Raw genomic sequence first — 16,047 nt, 5'->3', positions numbered from 1 at the left:
AGGTCACACCTTTAAACTTCCCCCATAATTGTAGATAAGATAATATTGCAGAAACCTGAAGCAACAAAGGGGGGATCCCATGTGTTTCTTCAGACATTGTTGGAGTTGAAAGTATTTAGAGGAGTACTGTATTGTAAGGTTGAATTCCTCAGAAAGTTGAGAGAGGCTTGCTGAACCCCAGATAAAGAGCTTAATCTTGGAATCTATTGATCTAAGGGTAGCTAAAAGAAGCTTATGAAGTCGGAGCATGCCTAAAACATAAATTACACTTGGTAAAGTAACCATCTTGATTGCTTGAACTCTACCCCATAGAGATAATCCTAGAACTTTCTACTTATCGAAATCTCTCTGCATTTGAGAGCATAAAGGAGCTAAGTTATCCGCAACCATACTTTCCAAGCCTCTATTAACCAAAATTCCTAGGTATTTAAGATGTGAGGATTGCCAGTGAAAAGGGAATCCATAAATTGCTGATTTCGTAGTGCCAATCAAAATAGGTAACGCTTCCCTTTTGTCCCAATTTATTTTGTAACCGGAAAAGGAGGAGAAATCATTAATATTTTGTAGGAGAGCTGGAAGAGATTGTGGTAAATTAGTAAGGGTAAGAAGAATGTCATCTGCGTATAAGTACATTTTATAATGCCCAATTGGAATAGGGACACCTGTAATATCGTTAGATTATCGAATTGCAGCAGCAAGAGGTTCCATTGCTAAAAGAAAAAGAAGGGGGGATACCGGGCAACCCTGGCGTGTACCTCTCTGAATTTGGAATGGGGTAGATAAAAATCCTCCACAATTTACTTGAGAGGAGGGGTTATCATTTAATAAACGTAATTTATTAATAAATTGGTCTCCCAACCCAAATCTGTGCATTATTTTAAAGGGATATTCCCACTAAATGCGGTCAAACGCTTTTTCTGCATCAAGCGAAAGGGCAAAGGTGCAGGGGCGTAACACAGGCGGGGGGGCCTGTGCTCCAGGGGTCCCCATTGCTCAGCAGCAAGCAAGCCTCTTTATGAATGAAATGGTGCGCACGCCCGGCCTCTTGCACCATTTAATTAAATAAGAGGCCGGGCGTGCGCACCATTTCAGTCATAAAGAGGCTTGCTTGCTGCTTAGCGAGGGGGGCCCCCTGGGGCACGGCCCCCCCACAATGTGGGGGGGGGGGCAGCCTGTGTTAGTTACCAGGCGCCATAGCTGCCCGGACAGAAGACACCGAGTTTGTTTGTATTTTACTGCACCACAAAAATACACATTCTCTTACATCTTTGTATATCCAGGGGCATCCTAAGAATTTTGGGGGGCCTGGGCCAAACGTATTTCAAATTCAAGCTAGCCTGGCTGATGAAGCTGGATGCCCTGAAACCGGTCCCAGGATGCTTGTTTCCAGTACATGGAGGATCTGGCTTGGCAGTTCGGGCTGGACTGTTCCCACAAGGAACAGGGTTAAGACTGGTTTGCATATGGCTGGGTCCAAACTGGGGTGGTGTGGTGAACAAAAGAATGATGGATTTAACCCAGAACTTTGTAACTGTGAGAAAATGTTTGCATTGTCCAGCATTCCATCCATCAATTGTTTCTTTTGCACCGGTGTAGGTATAGCCACATGTGTGAGTACTACAGTGTATGATTGTGTGTGTGGTTATGTGTGAATATTTCACACTGCGTTACTGTTTGTTACCACAATGCGAATGTGTGTGGCACTGTTAGGCTAGGTGTTACAGTATGCTAGTTTCTGAGCCTATTGCTGTCTGTATGTCTTTGTGTGTGCCACCCTGTGCCTGCATGTTTGCGTGCCTGTACCACAGTAAGTCTGTGTGTCATTGTGTGTGTCTGTGTGTGACTCTGTTTACCGGTACCTTTATCTGTGAGGTTTGCTTCGTAGAACACTCACATGCATACATGTCCAATGGCAGCTGACCCTGAAGACACTGACAGGTCTTCTGCCCATATCTATCTACGTGTTTCTGTGCCACTTTGTTCTCTGTGAACCTCTATGTTTGTGTGCCACTGTGCGTGTGTCTCTTGGAGTCTGTGTAACACTAGATTGTCTACTTACCACTGTGTGCGTAGTCCTAAGAGTATGAAATGAGCAGTTGAGCACCATATGGCGGCAGCTGCTCCTGCAGTCCTTGGTAGCTTTCAGAGAAAGTGTGTCCAAGTGTCTATCAGGGTTGTAATGAAGGCCTCTGAAGCACCTGTTACGCTGTGGGTGAAGGTGTCACCCTTCTGAGGCCCACAGCTATTCTGGGGCCCCATTCATTCAGAAGCCAATGAATATCTTTGAGACATGACAGAGTCAGGAGCCCCTCAACACATTCAGCTGGAGGGCCCGAACATTTTGCTTTACCCCACCAGGGACTATATGCCACATATGTGTCTGCATGTCACTGTATGCATGTATCTGTGTGGATGGGCTGTGGAGCACACACAGTGACAGTTTTCCCTACAGAGATTAGCAGCTCCTTAGTAAACCTGAGTCTTTAAGTCACTGATTCTGTGTACTCCGCTTTTAACATATCTGTGTTTGACGAGCAGTAGAGAAAACAAAGTGACAGCTGTCCCTGAAGACATTGGGAGCTCTTTAGTGTAGCCAGCCCTGCCTGCATCGACAGATGCTTACAGAGCAGTTTATTTTTATAAGCGTGTTACTGTGTTTCCATGTGTTTGTGTGTCATTCTATGTGTGCATCTGCCACTGTGTGCAGTGCTTAATTTGTGAAAAGATAAGTGCAAGGGTCCAAAGTTTTTCTTAGGAGCCCGACGCTTCTGAATGCTCAGGTTGCCAAATACCAAGGCAGTCTCATCTTGATTCCACATCTTGTCTCTTTCTTTCATCACCCTACACTACTTCTCTGTTTGTGTCAGTCTTGTAGGTTTTCCTCCTTCCTCTCGGTTGTAGGGAGGCTTTGTCAGTTTCCTCAGTTTTCTCAATTTTCTGCGTTTCTTACCCTGTTTTTGTTCAAAATCTATTAGTCCAAAATAAATCATGCTCTCCAAAAAGGAACGCTAGTGTCTACCAGGGGCGCACATTAAAAAAATTCCTGTCTGAATGAATGAATTCAATGCATAATTACTTAAAATCATTGCAAAACTGAGATACAGTATCAAAGTTACTATTTTATATCTTTTGTACTTCCCATGTATGTTGTCAGTCGAGTTTTTATGGATTTGCAGGTTTGGGATTGTCTTTCAAATTTTCAAGTTATTGTCCATTAATGTCAATTTTATTTCAGACCCTTTGATAGTTGTTCTTTGTTCTCCAGCGATGGTGTTCCTGAGACAATAGGATCGCTCCTTGGCATTGTTCTGTTTGCTGCCTCAGTTAAATAATCTGCTTTTGACAGTATTGTTACAAATGGCAAAGCTTGTATGTTAAGTGTTTCCCACTTTCTCATTAAAACATACAGAAAGACAATATAGAGGCATTTCATTTCAATGTTGGAGGTTTCAAATCTAAATATACTAGATTTCTGGGTGGTAGGGCAAAGTGGTAGGAGGTGGGTTTGGCGGCGGTGGGGGGCCCCCTCCATGTGCTTTGCAGGGGGCTCCCTCAAGTTTTGTTACGCCACTGCCAAGGCGTCTTCTGAAAGATGTTTAGCGGACCATAGTGTATAGGCCAGTGTACGGAGATGGTTTCGAGAAGAACGAACCCGGACAAAACCCACTTGAGAATTATGTATCAAGGAGGGCAGCACTTTTCGGAGACGGGATGCTAAGATGCTAGCTAAAATCTTAATATCAGAGTTTAATAAGGAAATAGGGCGATAACTACCACACAAAAGAGGATCTTTGCCCGGTTTGGGTAAAACGGCAATAATTGCCTTATTGGAAAGGGACCCCAGTGATGATTCTTTATCAGCTCCAAGAAACACAGTATGCAAGGTATCAATCACATTCTGACCAGCCCATCTATAAAATTCAGCGGGAAAACCGTCCTCACCAGGGGCTTTATGGTAAGGCAGAGTAGCGATAGCTGTAGAAATTTCATCTCTTGTGACATTACCCTCAAGCAAGACTCTGCCATCATCAGAGAGCCGTGGGAGATTTACCGCTTGTAGAAAAGATGACATCGTATCTAAGTCAAGTTGATTATTTGGAGTGTAAAGAGATTGGTAAAAAGAGGCAAATTCAGTAACTATTTCCTGAGGCCAGGTGAGTATATCACCTTGAACCGATCGAATAGCGGGAATAGCCATAGCAGCTCCTCTCTGGTGTATTTGTGCAGCTAATAATCAGCCAGCCTTTTCTCCTTGTTCGTAATGTCTTCCTTTCATTCTTTGCAAAGCATATTCAGCCTTAGATGTAAAGAGACCATTAAGGGACATGCGTGCCTGCTCTAATAATTTGTGATTTTGTAAATTGGAATCTGATATATATAATTGAGAGTAATGCTGAATGTCCTGTTCTAATTCTGCTTGTTTTGCAATATTGTTCTTATTAATGAGAGCAGCATCCCGCATTAGTTGTCCTCTAATGGTGGTTTTTGCTGCTGCCCATACTGTTCTTCTAGTCGTAACAGAATCCTGATTAATAGAGAGATAATCTTGTAGGTGGGATTGCAACTGAAGTATACCCCCGGTGTCCTATATTTCTGTACGCCATGGTTTACGTCCCGGTTTAGACAAACCTAAATCCAGAGATAAAAGAACAGGAGAATGGTCAGATAATGCTGCTTCCAGAATTTTAGAATCTGTGACCAGTGGATCCCCTTTGTGTGATAGAAGAAAATAATCTAAGCAGGAAAATGTGCCATGTAAGGAGGAAAAGAACGTATATTCTTTTTCTTGTGGATGGCTGAGACGCCAGTGGTCAACCAAACCTTTATCTGAGAGCAAATCTTTTAAAATGGCTCTATCTGCTGCATTAACCCTGTCAAACTGACCCGTTTTGTCTAAGATGGGATCTTGCACCAAATTCCAGTCCCCACCAATAGGATATTGTGAGGCATTTATCTCTGTTAGACCACGATTCAATTGAAGCAAAAAGGATGTTTTAGTGCTAATCGGAGCGTAAATAGATCAAAGACAGATTGAAGAATTCCCAATACGTAATTTAGCAAATACATATCGACCTTCAGGATCTGACCATGTCTTGGAAATCGTCATTGGAAGAGATCTCCGAATAAGAATTGCCACTCCACACTTACGGATAGGATTAGCTGTGGTGGAGTCATTTTTTTAATGCTGCTATGAATGACCTTCCCAACCCAATCTCTACTGAGTTTGTTAGATTCAATCTTATCAAGATGTGTTTTTTGCAATAAAGCTACGTCCACATGCTTGGACTGCAAATAAGAAAAGACTTTCTTCCTTTTAATGTAACGGGTGAGACCATGCACATTCCATGTAATGACAGATAGAGTGTTAGTCATGATGGGATATATTAAAAAGATATTAATAGTTAATACTGCAAACAAACAATAAGAAGAGATTGAGAAAATGAAAGGGAATAGGACAGGGTGAGAGAATGGTTACTCTGGCTATGAAGAAACCAAAGAGGGTGCAGTATCAAAACTCATAAGTAAAAAAAGAAATAATAAAAAAAATTAAAAAGGAAGATGTAAGAAAAGAAAAAAGAACCGCTACAGAGAAATAGAGAAAGGAGACACAACAGTATTATACAATCAGAATAACTATACCTTGTGAGAAATAGAAAGGAAAATGAAGATCTGTGTAGGGCTACAGCCTACAACTTTTCACTTTGGACTGCTAACTGCGGGTCTGAGCACACTGGAGCACCACCACGGGTACGAACCCCCTCGGGAGAGTGGATTATTGATATAAATACTAGCCAGGACAATAAAGCAGAAAACCAAAGAGAGAAGAAAACTCCTCCTAAGGCCTAAATGCACATGTGGACATGTATTAAAAGGGAAGATTCATGCATAGCAAAGTATAAATATTGAGAGTAATTGAAAAGGTATGGTGAACAGTTAAAGTTATCAATCACAAATATAATTCAAGTTGCATACTTATAATAAATAACATGCATTTAAAATGGACAACTAGAAAAAGGGGTATTAATATTGCCTAAGAAGAGGTATCAGAAGCGTATGAATGAATAAATAACGAATTCATAAAAGATGAATATACCTACTATTCAAAACATGCATCATGTGACATAACAAATGATCAACACAGTATATAATTGGGAATAAAAGTCCCCTGTCAAAAGAGCTAAAAAAGGATATTTATGAAATATAATATAAAACTAAACATTTAACAACATTTTATTAGAAGCACCTATAGTAAGTAGTGATACCCATGTTTGGTCCCCCCGATTGAAAATAAATTACAGATGGAATACAAGAGTTGAGTATTAGCTCAGCTCCATAAGCTAATGGACCTGATAAAAAAGAGTATTAACAGAAAATACAACTATGGGTTTAACATGTGTCAACTAAGTCTATTGACTATCTGATGTGGATTTCAAGGGAGATCGAGACTTATCTCTACGTTGTCTATGCGCTGAAGTGACCGCAGTTTGCAAAGCAGATGTTTGATCCCTGCGTGCAAGAAAATGGCAACCCGAGTCTCTACCTCTATGGCGAACTTCCCCAATGTTGCAATGTCTGTTGTCGGTTGACTGTTGAGATTGTGCAGATTGGTCACAATGTCAATCATGAGAAACATGCTGTACATCTATATCCTGGATCGATAGGTTGTCAAGAAAATGTTGTAAATCCTCAGGGTTGTAGAAGTCTCTGGGCTCACTGTTTTTAGTAATGCGAAAACATGCAGGATCAAACAAAACATACTATGGGGTCATTAGGATCGCGGACGGACTTGAGTCCATCCGCGACCCCTTAGTAGGAGGGAACGTCAGCATGGGCTGCGGCGTTCCCTCTGTGCAGATTAGGATGTGACCTCCAGGGTGGCGGTCACATCCTCTATTTTTAACATTGCGGCGGGTGGAGCTTCAAGCTGCACCCGCAGCAATGTTAAAAATGCACGCATTGCATTTGAATGTAGAAAGTGGCAGGCACCGTGCCGTGCCTGCCGCTTACTGCATACAAATGCAGGGGGATACCATAGGTACCCCCCATGTGCACCCCCACACCGCCCTTCACCTGAGGGACCCGCAACGGGCCCCCGCAGTGAAGTTACACATGCTTTTCCACGGCAGAAAAGCCGCCACGGAAAAGCATGTTTCTAAGCACATCCTAATCTGGCTGACGGTGTCTGAGAGACACCGTCACCATATTAGTGCTTTTCCGCCGCGGTTGTAAGCCAACCGCGGAGGAAAAGCTGCGGATGGAAACCAGGACCCACCAGCCATCCTAATGTGGCGGTGGGTCTTGGTGGGTCCGCAGAGGATTTTCCGCATCCTCCAGGTCGGCGGTGGCTTCCGCCGGTCCAGAGGATGCGGAAAATCCTCTATCCTAATCAGCCCCTTAATGTCTAACTTCTGCAATTGTGGCCTCATTGACAAAAATAACTTTCTTCTGTCGGTGGTCTCCCTCGAGAAGTCTGATGCCATTTGTATATGATGACCATCATAGATGTAGGATGTCTGCGTGCGTGCCAGCATTAGTATCTGCCTGACTAGCTCATGTCACAAAAAACAAGCAATCAGGGGTCTTGGTCGAGAATTTGGAGATTTACGTATTGGACCAATGCGATGAGCACATTGAATTTCTAATGGTTGGTCAAAAGTGATACCAAGAAGCTTGGGAAGAAGGTCACATAGGAATAATCGAGCATTCTGGCCTTCAATTTTCTCTGGAAATCCGAAAAAGCTAATATTGTCTCTTCTATTGCGATCTTCCAAGTCAACACCTTACTACGTATAAATAGTAGGTCTTGATCACTGTTTTGTATTAGGTCAAGCTTAGTCTCTGCTACCGTCAATCGACGATCCAGCCCTTCTGTTTTTTGATGGAAAAGTGCTATATCCTCTCTGATGGACTTGGTTTCAGATGTAAGGGAAGAAATGTTAATGTCCATCTCCGGCAAGCGGCAGCTAATAGGTGAAATTTCCTGTAATATGTGATTCATAGTTGCCCCTGTCTCAGCTGTGGAAGTGACTGGAGGTGGGCTAGGTGGTGATGGAGGTGAACCTTTAGCGGACATATTACGCGACTGTTTGCGCGTGTCAAGAAAAGAAGACAGTTTGGAATTTTTGTAGCCGCTTTTGTTGTTAGACATCTGGAAATGCTTCCCTTCAATATACTGCACAGATTAAATATACTTGGAAAATGGGGATAAAAAAAGACTACCACAGTTTGCGTCACTGAATTTCCTCACAGAGAATATTTCAAAGGTAGAAAAACATTTTCCTGCATTAGGTGGCTAAGAAACTGTGGTAAAAATATTGTGTCCCCTCTAATAAATAATAGCATTCCATCTAAAGGCGTTCTGAAAATGTGTCACAAATATATATAAAATGATGGCTGGTTTAAAAAAAAGTCAATACTTTATAATTCCCATGGAATTATTGCCAAAGGAGAGCTGGAAAGTTATTTTCAAAAGAATTAAAATGAGAAATTGTGACAGAGCAGATGTGAGCTGGAGCAGGGAAAGGCCCCGAGTGAGGCACTGCAGTAAAAGCTGAGCTCCGGTTGAAAAGGGTTGAAGGAAATATAATGAAGAAATATCTTACCAGGACAGAGTTAAAAAGACATCGAATGAAAGAAGCCAGTTTCCGTTACTTCGTGGTGACGCAGCCCGCTCAGGATTGCAGCAGAGGGGGGGCGCTCGAGTTCAAGGCTTTGTGACAGTGACAGGCCCAGGTAACGCTTGCCAGAGCGGAGAAGACTTCCTGTCAGAATTAACCCTAAAAGGGTTATAGCTGGCTGAAAATCAGCCACAAGTAGGAGCACGGCAGCAGAATGACGTATCCATGACAGAAATGCTCCTGGCTGGGAAATGAAGCACACTGTCTCCGTCGAGGGCCCGTCCCGTAGCAGAGCTACAATTTCAGGCGGCCATCATCCGTCGTGGCCAGACCACGCCCCCCAAACTGTGCTTTCAACTTTTCCAAATTGTGCTCATTGAAATGCATGAGATGATTGTATAAAAATGATATTTGGAAAGCAAAAAGGGGACAATCATGAAGAAATATGGACAAAGTTGCACTGTGCCTGAGAATCTAATAACCTGAAACCCTTTTGGGGAACAATTAATGACTTAGAATATGGCAGTAGGAGAACAAACAGTGTCAATATTTCAGAATGTGGCTGGGATTCTTTCATCTCCAAATTGTAAGGAGCTTCTGCAGTATGTTATATATAGGAAATAATATCCAACAGTATATGTTAGTTTCCCCAGCTAATATAAACTGTGGGTATAAAGGAAATCTTAGCCTATAGGTCAGTCATTTTGTGAGGTAAAGACTCCAAAATCTTTGAACATTTACAAATAAAGTTTTTAAGTCTTTTTTAAGATTCTGAAAAACACTGGAGTTTGGCCTGACCAGCTAACCCCTAGTGAGACAATCAGTATTTATGAAATGCCTATATCCATTATTTATATTGGACCCCGGCACTCTTGCAAATCTGTGTTGGCAGGAATGTATACAACATGATTATGCAAGTGCTTGGAGAACTTACTAATTGGAGAGTGTACATCCTTTTAACTCCCTGCCTTTTGATCATTTGGACAGAAATAAAATAGCTTTTAAATGGGTATTAAACTGATCAACACATTTCTTATCCTTAATATTGGATAAGGAGGCCATTGTAGTAAAAAAAGTATGCCTGGTTGGTCATTATTCGTTTAATAAAATAGAACTCCAACCATACTTACTCTCATATTTACAATCATTTCCAATGAACACATTTCTTAGGCTAAGATTTGGCCGATGCCCAACAAAGGATGGCACGCCAAGATCGATACAAAATGGTTAAAGTACAGTTGCAGATTATGTGGTCCTTCCAATGAAATGCTCCTACATATTGCATGTATTTGCCACTGACTACCAGAGGAGAGGCAAGCATTATTGAAATCCATCTTCAATTAAAATGGGGTGAGAGTGTGTTGTCAAGCTATTATACTTTGCCTCTTTGGGAAATCAATCCACATAACAAGTCAATGTGTTAGGTTTATGCTCATAGCAGAATTCTTTTTAAATTTGGACCCAAAACTCTCATAGATCGATATGGAAGGCAGTAATGACATGCATGCCCGATTATCTATTTGTTCATTGATTGAAAGTGTTAATGGAGTTTTGAGGTGTAAGTATGGTGTTATTTTATTAATTTGGACACAACATATTCACTAAATTGAGTCTGAAGGTAGTAATGGCTCATATGTACCGGAACACTTTCTTGGACCACCATCTGCCCTTTGATCAACAGGGTTTATTACTTTACTATTTGACTGATGAAAGTGATTTTAACAAGACAATATTTTAATGAGATGTACAATTTAAGCACAAAGGCACTTTTTTGATGAAGATGCTCTTTATTGATTTTAATGATATCTTTATCCATGGAACACTACATATAATCATGTAATTTTTTTGAACTACAGATTTATAGTTTTAACTAACCTGTGAAATGTAACTTCAAAGAAGGACTTACTGAATTGTTTAATTTTAGGAAACTATAGGGTTTATAGTTTTATCTGACTTATGAAATGTGAATGTAATGTAGTTCAGTTTGGATAAGCAAGCACAGAGGCTCTACTTATTGCTGTAGAGCTGTACTGCTTTTTTGCATGGAAGTATACCTTATTGAAGGTCTGTTTGCTCATATAATGACAGTGTCCTATTTCTATTCAATAATAAAATGTAATTCTAAGAATGTTCCTATACGATATTTATTTAGTGGTATGAAAAGCTACTTTAATGATGTATTTATGTGATATCAATGATCCAGTATGGCATGTTATCACTATATCACATAATATTTGTAGTATAATCATTTTGAATTTTTATGAACCTTTTTAACTGGCTTTGATTTTATAATTACTTTTTAACACATTCTGGTTTACTGTCATTGATCTTTGTCAGGCCTATACTGTTGCATTAGGACAGTCAGTCCCATAAGGATATTTGGAGAGTCCGTCCACTTTCCACCAGATTCTTAAAAAGAACCTAGAGTCCTTAGTTATTCCATGTACCTCTGTTCTGGTGCAGTATATTGACCTATATTTAACAAGATATAGAGAGCAAAGGGATTTTTATCCACTCAAGTGGACGGAAGGGTACTCCCAGTCCCCTGGTTTACTAGTTCTATAACAAATAGGAGGAGTACCACCAGAAGTCAGGCTATACAGCCAGTATCAGTGGAATGAGACCATGATTTGTAAGAAGAAGTCCTTCTTTGTTTCTTAAGGAACCCCTCACTCACCGACCTGGTCGGTGACATGCTTCATCATCGGGGCCACCTTGACAGCCGAGTGCCGTCAAGGTGTGCTGCGACACCTGAAAATACAGTGGAGCGGGTATGTGGGTGATGAATGTGAAAAAAAGGTCAGTGGGTTAAAAATTGTCCTGGTATGTCTTAATATTATTTATTGTAAGGCTACTGGACAATGTTAAAATAGTGTGTGTAGATACAATAAAGGCGTTAATAGGACCTAGTGTATCTGAATTTATGTGATAGGTCTACATGTTTCAAACCATAGGTGGGAGTTACCGGTTTTTCTTCAGGACCATAAAAAAGAAAGGAGTTGGGTGGTCAGGGTACACTAACGCCCTGCCATACCTGCAACCCTCTCAGCAACCTATTTAGCAATTTGCATAAATGGGTAAAAAAACATGCAACCAAATTTGGTTACAGAAAATGGCAAAAACCTGTGAAAAAGAAAAGGATTATAGGTCACAAAGGTTGTTTACATGCCTGTAACGTAGTGAAGTGACGTAGTCCGTTCTGTCTCTGAGTCATTCCACACACCGTAACAGCGAATTGTGCAGCATGCGGTGTATCAATATAATATATAGATGGGAACAGAAAGTTTCCTAGGATGGCACACCTATCAATATTGGTGTGACTGTGTACATAATATTTTATGTTTAAACCAGTCATACACAGGCTCCATAGTGCGTGCCTAACTCATGACTGTATTTTAATTAGTGTCAGGAAAAATGCCGACGTGGTGACATGCCAACTTGATCCAAAGTCACAATACATACAAGACAAAACAAACACACAACACATATATAGTAAAAGACTTATAAAATGCTCACTTCTCAGTGGAGAAATGCTTGCTGCACAGGAATTGAGGGGAGGCAGCAAAGCTCAAAAGAACGTATTCTGTGAAGCCAAGGGGAAAAGAATACCAGTAGAGACAACATCAGTTTACCGATTGCTCTCATGTCTCCTACGCGGGGATAAACCGGAAACCGAAGCGTTTCCATTAGCGCGAGTATTACTTACAGTTTTTTGGCTCAACGAGCGACTTCTCACCTAGTCCGCCCCTCCGTGTACCCGTGTTAGGCAGAAAGGCAGCGCCGAGTTTAAAGGCGACCGCCATTGCGGGCGCGGAGGGCGTGGCTAGCTGGCGTCGCGTGATGACGTCACCGCATCACGTGAGCGTCGCGCGCGCGCCGGGTTGCTGTAGCAACCAAAGGAAAACACAGATCTCCGTGAAAAACGGAGTGTGTTCTACTGGCGCTCAGAAAAATATACAAATAAATATGAAGGGATTACCTAGGAAAGGGAAACTAGTTTCAATAAAGTCAAGGGACATGCAAGCATTGGCGGTCAGAAAATAAGGGGACTACCTAAGGAAAGGGTATTGGTGCCAGTGTGGTCACTAGTTTCAATGTAGTAAAGGGACGTGCAATTACTATGCACGAATAGGAGAGAGGTTGATATTCATACTATATAGGCCTCAGTTTGGGGATGGATTTAAGGAGAAAACACTAGGATGAGAGGTGTCTTTCTCACTAATATGAAAGAATTGTGGTGACTTCTGAGTTCTTTTAACAGAGTACAGAGGCCCAAGGGATGTTATCATTGAGGCCATGTTTGTTCGTGGACAGCCTATACACCCATCTCTGTTCTTTTTCAAAAAGGCGTTTCTGGATGTTTGGTCCAGGGGTGATTTGTTCAATTACAGTCCAGAACATGTCATTAGGTGTGTGACCTTTTTCGAGGAAGTGGTCTGTTAGTCGGGTCGCATTTTTCTTGCAGCGAATGGTGCTGCGATGCTCACAGATCCTTTGTTTCACCTTCCTGGTTGTCATCCCAACATATCTTTTTTTGCAGGTGCATTCGATCAAGTAGACTACATTCTCGCTGTTGCAGTTTGTGTGTGCAATTTGTTTCCAAGTTTTTCCAACCTCTAAATCCAGAGTCTTTGTGTTTTTGGTTAAGTGGCACACGCTGCAATCGCCACAGCGGTAGTGTCCAGTCACGTCTGGTAGGCCCCAGGTCCTGGTGATGGAAGCTGTTGGCGGGGTCTTTTTTACCTTGGGTCTGGTATTCACAAGGGTGTCTTTTAAGCTTTGTGATTTTTTAAAAGAAAAAAGTGGTTTTTCCCAGTGCAGATTCCCAGTGTTTATTATGTTCCAATGTTTGTTTATGCTCCTGGTTACTTGATTTGATATGGAATTGAAAGTAGTAACACAGGTCAAGGGAATTTCAGCCTCATTCTTGGTTTTTTCTTCAAGGAGTGCCTCTCTTGGTTGGTTCCTTGCCCTCTTTTGACATTTGTTCACTATTCTCTTAGGGTATCCACGGGTGTCTAGTTTTTTTGAAAGTTCGTCTGCTTGTGTTTTGTAATCAGACAATTTACTGCAATTCCTACGCAGTCTCAGAAACTGTCCGTAGGGTAAGTTTTCTCTAAGAGGTCGAGGGTGGAAGCTTTCAAACCTCAGGAGGTTGTTCTTCGAGGTTGGTTTGTAGTGGGTTCTTGTTTCCAAATGATTGCCCTCTTTCGTTATTACTACATCAAGAAAAACAATCTCTTGTTTGTCGTGGCAACTCGTGAACTTGAGGTTCATATCACAAGTGTTAATCCAGGTTATGAATTGTTCCAGACGTTCGGTTGGTCCTTGCCAGATGGCGAGGACGTCATCAATATATCGCCTCCAAAATGTTAAGTGTTCACGATATGGATTTGTATTGGTCAAGATGAATTTGTTCTCAAAGTCGTACACATACATACCAGCTATACTGGGGGCAAAAACACTGCCCATTGAGGTCCCCCCGGTTTGTAAAAAGAGTTTACCCTCGAACTCGAAAAAATTTCTTTTAAGGGCCAGGGTGGCGCATTCCAAAATGAATGCCTTTGGAGTGTGGTAGGGCCAGTCTGCATTCTCTAGAGTGTTCCCCAGGACTCGGATGGTGTCGTCCTGGGGTATACTCGTATATAGGCTTTCAATATCAAAGCTTAGGAGTGTAGTATTTTCATCGACCTCCACCTCCTGTAATAGGTTCAATAGACTCTTAGTGTCTTGTAGGTAGGTGGTTGATTCTTGTACAATGGTCTTTAGAAAAAAATCGCAGAACCTGGACAGAGGTTCTAACAGAGAGCCGATTCCTGAGACTATCGGTCGTCCCGGGGGGGGTAATTTCCCTTTGTGCATTTTAGGTAAGATGTAAAAATAAGGAATCTTTCCTTCTGTAGTACACAAGTAATCAGCTTCCTGTTTGGATATTGCTCCGTTGGTCTCTGCGATCTCAACTAGCTGACAAATCTCCGTTTTTAGATCGCTTGAGGGATCAGTGTCCAGGACTTGGTAGTTTTTTCTGTCGCTCAGAAGTCGGTTACATTCCTCCCTATAGGCAGTGGTGTCCATAATGACAAGTCCCCCGCCTTTGTCAGCAGGTTTTATAATGGTTGTTTCGCAGGCACGTAGTTCTTTTAATGCTGTTCTCTCCATGTTGCTCAAGATAACATCCCTTGGGCCTCTGTACTCTGTTAAAAGAACTCAGAAGTCACCACAATTCTTTCATATTAGTGAGAAAGACACCTCTCATCCTAGTGTTTTCTCCTTAAATCCATCCCCAAACTGAGGCCTATATAGTATGAATATCAACCTCTCTCCTATTCGTGCATAGTAATTGCACGTCCCTTTACTACACTGAAACTAGTGACCACACTGGCACCAATACCCTTTCCTTAGGTAGTCCCCTTATTTTCTGACCGCCAATGCTTGCATGTCCCTTGACTTTATTGAAACTAGTTTCCCTTTCCTAGGTAATCCCTTCATATTTATTTGTATATTTTTCTGAGCGCCAGTAGAACACACTCCGTTTTTCACGGAGATCTGTGTTTTCCTTTGGTTGCTACAGCAACCCGGCGCGCGCGCGACGCTCACGTGATGCGGTGACGTCATCACGCGACGCCAGCTAGCCACGCCCTCCGCGCCCGCAATGGCGGTCGCCTTTAAACTCGGCGCTGCCTTTCTGCCTAACACGGGTACACGGAGGGGCGGACTAGGTGAGAAGTAGCTCGTTGAGCCAAAAAACTGTAAGTAATACTCGCGCTAATGGAAACGCTTCGGTTTCCGGTTTATCCCCGCGTAGGAGACATGAGAGCAATCGGTAAACTGATGTTGTCTCTACTGGTATTCTTTTCCCCTTGGCTTCACAGAATACGTTCTTTTGAGCTTTGCTGCCTCCCCTCAATTCCTGTGCAGCAAGCATTTCTCCACTGAGAAGTGAGCATTTTATAAGTCTTTTACTATATATGTGTTGTGTGTTTGTTTTGTCTTGTATGTATTGTGACTTTGGATCAAGTTGGCATGTCACCACGTCGGCATTTTTCCTGACACTAATTAAAATACAGTCATGAGTTAGGCACGCACTATGGAGCCTGTGTATGACTGGTTTAAACATAAAATATTATGTACACAGTCACACCAACATTGATAGGTGTGCCATCCTAGGAAACTTTCTGTTCCCATCTATATATTATATTGATACACCGCATGCTGCACAATTCGCTGTTACGGTGTGTGGAATGACTCAGAGACAGAACGGACTACGTCACTTCACTACGTTACAGGCATGTAAACAACCTTTGTGACCTATAATCCTTTTCTTTTTCACAGGTTTTTGCCATTTTCTGTAACCAAATTTGGTTGCATGTTTTTTTACCCATTTATGCAAATTGCTAAATAGGTTGCTGAGAGGGTTGCAGGTATGGCA

This window comes from Lissotriton vulgaris, chromosome 10, assembly GCF_964263255.1.
Source record: "Lissotriton vulgaris chromosome 10, aLisVul1.2, whole genome shotgun sequence".
Taxonomy (NCBI): domain Eukaryota; kingdom Metazoa; phylum Chordata; class Amphibia; order Caudata; family Salamandridae; genus Lissotriton; species Lissotriton vulgaris.
This window is presented reverse-complemented; position numbering follows the sequence as displayed.